The sequence below is a fragment of the Rattus norvegicus genome, chromosome 8 (assembly GCF_021556685.1).
Source record: "Rattus norvegicus strain SHRSP/BbbUtx chromosome 8, alternate assembly SHRSP_T2T, whole genome shotgun sequence".
NCBI lineage: Eukaryota > Metazoa > Chordata > Mammalia > Rodentia > Muridae > Rattus > Rattus norvegicus.
In genome coordinates, this window is record NC_141541.1 from 65,603,620 (window position 1) to 65,609,619 (window position 6,000).

Below are 6,000 nucleotides of genomic sequence, written 5' to 3' on the forward strand. Positions count from 1 at the left end.
CAGATCCCAAATCAAAATCAAACAAGGCAAGGGCTGGGGCTGTAGCTTTGTCTGCCTGTACAAGGTTCAGGGTTCAATCTCCTATAGAATGGGTGTGGTGGGACACACCTACGATTCCAGCAACAAAGGCAAGAAGATCAGTTCTAGGTCATTATCAGCTACACAGTAAGTTACAGGCCACCCTGTGCTATAAAGGAACTCCTCACACACCCCTCATGACCTGCAAATAAAAAAATAAAATAAGGGCTGGAGAGATGGCTCAGTGGTTAAGAGCACCGACTGCTCTTCCAGAGGTCCTGAGTTCAATTCCCAGCAACCACATGGTGGCTCACAACCATCCGTAATGGGATCTGATGTCCCCCTCTGGTGTGTCTGAAGACAGCTACAGTGTACTCATATACAAAATAAATAAATAAATCTTTAAACATATACTCTCAGATCTGAAGTATGATTAAGCTGAATTTCTTAAAAAAAAAAAAATAAAAAAAAAAATAAAATAAAATAAAATAAAAAGGCTAAGGGAACCCCGGGCTGCAGAATGAGACCCAAACAAAACTACAACAGCTATGACACTAGACAGGAAGCTTCCTCCCAGGTCAGGAAATATAACTACATCAACAAACCAGGAGGAAGACATCAAAGAAAGCAGGACAGAGGCTCAGGAGGCAGCGGAGGAGGGACATGACTGACGTGCAGTGATGCTTTGGGAGATACAAAGGGTCAGTATCCACTGTCCCATGTAGGACTTTCTACAAGGACCCTCCTTGCTAGAATTCAAGCGATGCATGGAAAATGCCCAGTGTGGTAGCACACGTCTATAATCCCAGCATTTGAGAAGCAGAGGCAGGAAGATCAATATGAGTTAGACAGCAGCCCGGGCTACATGTTGAGACCGTGTTTCAAAAGAAAAAAGAGAAAGAAGAAGAAAAGGGCTAGAGAGAGAACCCAGATGTTAAGCGCACTGCCAGCTACTCCAGAGGACCAATTTCAATTCCCAGCACCCTCCTGGCAGCTCACAACTGTTCTAACTCCGGTGTAGGGGGTCCAACACCCTCTTCTGGCCTCCGAAGGCACCAGGCACTGCAAGTGGTACACAGACACATATGCAGACAGAACACCCATACCATAAAATGAAAACAAAACGTTAAAACTTTAATGCTCATATTTTTAAAAAGAACAAGTAGACAGGGAGAGGGCAGGAACACAGGCATGGCTCCGTCTCCCCCATCACCCTCATCACCCTCTACCTGAGGAAAGGACTTTGAGCATACAGTCCAGGTTGGAATATCCATGCCATGGGACAGGCTGAAGAGCAGGTGAGAGTAAGGAAGAGTTTCTAGGTGTCTTAAATGACATAAGGTTATAACTAAGACAGGACACCCTGGTGAACGCAGGGTTTCACTGCTCTGATCTAACCATTTTCTATACTCTGAGTGCAGCATCCAGAATGAGATCTGCTTTTTGGTAGGGTACATAGGCGAAATGGCCCAGTGACTGAAGGCATGGAACCAAGGATGTGAGCGACCGTATGCCAATGAGAACAAGACACGATGGTTGAGGGGACAACGCCTTCCCCAAATTGAACAGCATATGGAATGAGAGTCGACTTCCAAAATAAAGGCCTCCAGAAAAACAAGGCAGACAAGTAGGGAAGCAGAGGTAAAAAAACTAAATTATAGGAGCCTCAAGGGAGGATGCTCCCCCAACTCTGACTCCAGCCCGACCCTTATCACAGACCTCAAGTCACTGATGGGGAAGCATAGTGACAGAGAAGTCGTGAAGTCGCCTGTGAATGGTCCAGGGAGAAGTCTTGTTTGTTTCTGAAAGCAAGGACTCAGAAGGACTGCAGGAGGCTGAGATCATGGAATCAGAAGTCTGCGGGGTCCTTTGTCCTTGTTCGTGGAGAAAGGAGTGGCATAGGAAATGAAAGAAATCACTTGGCTTTTATAACCAATGCTCTTGGTGGAGAATTAGCAATCTGTTCTTCAGGTGAAAGCCTTTTGCTATTAGGGGATGGGGGTACATGTTACAATGTTCCTGAAAAATATAGGCTTAATAAAACATCTTCTTAGCAAATAAGAAACCACTCATAACTGAAATTTTGGTTTGGTTTTAGTTTGCTTTGACTCAGGCTCTTGCTAGGTATCCCTGGGTGGCCTGAAACTCACTATTTAGGCCAAACTGGCCTTGAAATTCCAGCAATCCTACCTCAGCCTCCCAGCTGCTTAGGTCAGGCACACACTATCACACCTGATCCAACAGAACCTGAATGAAGGTTGTTAACGAAACCTAGACTGCAATTCATTCAATTCCTTAGTGAGACTGGTCCTACAATCGTAAAAATAAAAGTCCAGGGTAAATGAAAGGAAGTCAGCTGTGGCTCCAGGTCCTGCCAGGGGCCTGAGTAGTTCCAAGTGTTCTGAGCTACCAGCAAAAGCCCCTCATCTCTGGCACTGAAGTGGTCATCCTTCTGTTTGCCCACAGCCTACTGGTTGAGACTAACGTTTCTACTTCCTGCTCGACCTCTGACCCTCTTCTCCTCATCTCAATCCCATCTGTAGTCCTGACGCCCAGAGCGCCTCAAAAACCAGCACTCTCCTGGGCATGCTGTCTATCATCAGGCTGCTGATGGCACTGTGGTGCTCTCCTGCAGGTACAGATGCACCTGGCATCGAAAGCTTTATGTCAATCAGCTACACATCCCTCCTCCCCACTACCCTCTTTCTCTACCACAGGCTGAAGTTCCTATACACACAACATTTTGGAGAATACCATGTCTAGCTACCCCAATGACCCCAAACCAGCAGCCTGTCACCTTCCCCAACCCTATCACTTCCCTTCCCAAACATCGATGTTCTGCATCCCACTGTGTAAATTCTAAAGCAGTCACTGGCGCTTAGCTCACCCATCCGGTCTCGTCTTTCATCCCTCACAGGTGAAGGCTATTTTGTTTTGATATAGAGCCTTGCTCAGTAACCCAGGAAGATCTTAAATACCCAGTAATCCTCCTGCCTCAGCCTTCCAACTGCTGGGATTACAGGCATGCGTCTTCCTACTGGACTCCACATAATCTGGAGGTTGAACCCAATGCTAATTTATTAATTATTAAATAATGCTAATTTATTCCGTTTCTTAGTATGTAGTTAGAGGGGACAGGCCCTGCAGTAGGGAATATCGGGTCCATGGTGGAGAGAAGATTTCAGATTGGGCCAGAGAACACTCACCCCATATTTAATACTTAAAGTTTGAATATCATCCCCAGGAAGACTGAAGCCTTCCCCTAAACAGGCAAAGGCCGCGCTTCTGTTAACCCAGCTGTATCACACTTCCTTCAGGAAAGCTTCAGACCCCAAACTGACAACAGGAAGTGTGATGTGGAGAGGAAATCTTGTGAGGAGGAGGCCAGACAGACAGGCAGAGAGGAAGAGGGAAAAGGGAGAACTCAGAGGATTCTCTTAAACTGGAACGAGACACTTCCTCAAGGGAGGTCGCTACTTACTCCACTTACCCTGTCCCTAGAGAAAGTGTTAGCAGAAAGATACCCAGAGAGGGGTATCCACTTGTTCAGCAGTGACCAGCCAGGGGGGTGGGGGGGTGCTAAATAAACGACCACAATGGGGCTGGAGAAATGGCTTAGTGGTTAAGAGCACTGGCTGCTCTTCCAGAGAACCTAGAGAACTAAACTTTGATTCCTAGTACCCACACTGGCAGCCTGCAACCATTTGTGACTTTGTGACTCCAGGGGGTCCAACGCTATTGTCTAAGGACACTGCACACAATGGTGCACACACATGTAGGCAAAACACCCGTGTGTGTGTGTGTGTGTGTGTGTGTGTGTGTGCGCGCGCGTGTGTACAAGTTTACAATTTAAAAATAAAAAGGAAAGAAAAACAGAAATGGCCACAAGTCCCAGGACTCCTAATCCCCCTCTATTAACACTCCATTTTTGGTGCCCCCTCGATGACATGGTTTCTCTTTCAGCAATGGAGAACTGGCCCCTGTCTTTCCAAGTTCCCACAGAAGCTAAACTAGCAACCCCAAGCAAAATCTCTCTGCCAACCATGGTGGCCCTGCCAGAATCATCTCCCTCTTTCACAGTCCTGACGGTGAAGACATAATGGGTAAAGCACGGGTTGCAAATTTCTCTAGACCATCCCTCCCACACACACATCACGGACAGGGGTGGGGCGGCAGCACTTCATGCCCACCTCTGAACTCTGTCTATTACCACAACCCTGAGATGCCCTCTCTTGCCTCTGCCTCCTTCCAAATCCCACGTCCAGAAAGTCTCCTCCTGACAGCTGCTGCCACTTGTCTCTGTCTCCAGCCCTGGCCTTTGCTGATCTCAAATCGGCCTTTGACAGCCAATTATCAGTCCTAGTCTCATTCGACTCCCCCAGACTCCAGATCAGGAGAACCCCAAGGCAAGGACAGGGATTGGTTCTTACACATTTCCCCTCCTTCCTCGTGACTGACTGGTGCTAGCGTTGTTTGCGCTACATCCAGCACCCCCATCCCACTACCCAAAGCCCTGGTGGTATCCGGGCACTAGGCAGTGCACCCATCCCCCTCCTCCAAAAAAACCAGGTTGCTCAGACCCGCGGTACAAAGGTCGGCTTCCCAGGGGTGAGTACAACTTGAGTCCACCTGCGGTGCCTTTTGTGATACCACGGTCACCAGATTCCAAACGTTCCCATCCCCGGCCGCATGCGCCATCCCAAAAGGAGGAGGCCAGGTGGAACTTGGGGTTTGTGGGGTGGAGGGCCCAAAGCTCAGGCTCCATCCAAGGGCCTGACGTCACCCAAATCCCGGGCTCCCTCTGCGGGGACAGGGAATGGGGAAACAGGGATGGGGAGGAGGGCTTAGGGGTTTCCAGGAAGCTCTTCACCACCCCAAGCAGGAAAGGTCACCTCGATTCCTCACCTCTCCAGCAGCTCGACCTGCCCCCTCAAATGAAAAGGTACGATTTGGAGGCAGAAAATTGGAGCTGCTGACACCTCTCCAGCCCAACTCACAGCTTCCCATCAGAGCCCTCCTCGGGTCTCCAGGCCCAGGACTCACCAGCCCCGACCGCTTAGCTGCAGAAAGGTAGTCGCGTTGCGCTGCACTGAGCTGCGATGCACCGGGCGATCAGGCGCGGAGCCGGCCGCGAGCGGCTCCCGGATTGGGGGCGGGGAGCGTGTGCGCGCGTCCGAAGCGGGCCCGCGCGTTCCCGTGCCTCCCTGCCTGCTGCAACCACTCTCGCGAGACTCCCACTCAGCTCGTAAGGCTGTTCCACTAGTGCTCGCGAGAAGGAAGGCACAGTCGCCTCCGCACCTTGCAGGAGCTGTCCAGGGTGCTAGATGTTCGGCCATGCCTCGTTCAGGTGGTAGGTGGGTACCTTGGGGACAAGAGCACAGTGAGTGCATACAAAGGAGAAACGTACGGTAGTGCCAACAACCAATGCCTTAGCTTCCAAATCTGTAAAGTGGGGAGAATAACCTCCACAGCAATCTCAGGGACCTCTGGGATGTACCAGGAAAGAGTAAGAAGCAGCTTGATGAAGGGCTGGAGAAATGGCTCAGTGCAAAGGATTGGGGTTTGAGTCCTAGCACCAATATGGTGGCACCATAACCCCGGCTCCAGGGGAACCAACAGGCATCCACATAGTGCACACACGGATAAAGGCGAAAAATTTATACACATAAAATAAAAATAAGTAAATTTGTTTTAAAAGAAATAGATAGCCTGATCAAATGAAATAAGAAATAGACATAGAACCCGGGCATGGTGGTGCACACCCTTAATCTCAGCACTTGAGAGCCAGAGACAGGCCAATCTCTGCGAGTTCAAAGACAGCTTAATCTTCATATCTTCATAGTGAGTTCCAGGACAGCTGGAGCTACATAGTGGGACCTTGGAGAGAGAGAGAGAGAGAGAGAGAGAGAGAGAGAGAGAGAGAGAGAGTGTTTCACATCTATAATCCTAGCCCTTCCAAGACACAGGCAATGGGGTCAAGGC

The 6,000-nt window shown here is 49.4% G+C and overlaps 1 protein-coding gene across 5 annotated transcripts in view; it reads right to left on the reverse strand.

Moving 5' to 3' along the window:
• Positions 1 to 5,185, reverse strand: part of Scamp5 (secretory carrier membrane protein 5) — a 28,450-nt gene extending 23,265 nt beyond the window's left edge. For 3 of the 5 annotated variants that reach the window (NM_001429252.1, NM_001429251.1, NM_031726.3), the window contains 1 exon segment: positions 5,062 to 5,183. The gene's annotated coding sequence lies outside the window, so the exon portion shown is untranslated. 5 annotated transcript variants of the gene reach the window in all.
• Between the last annotated feature and the right edge of the window lie 815 nt (positions 5,186 to 6,000).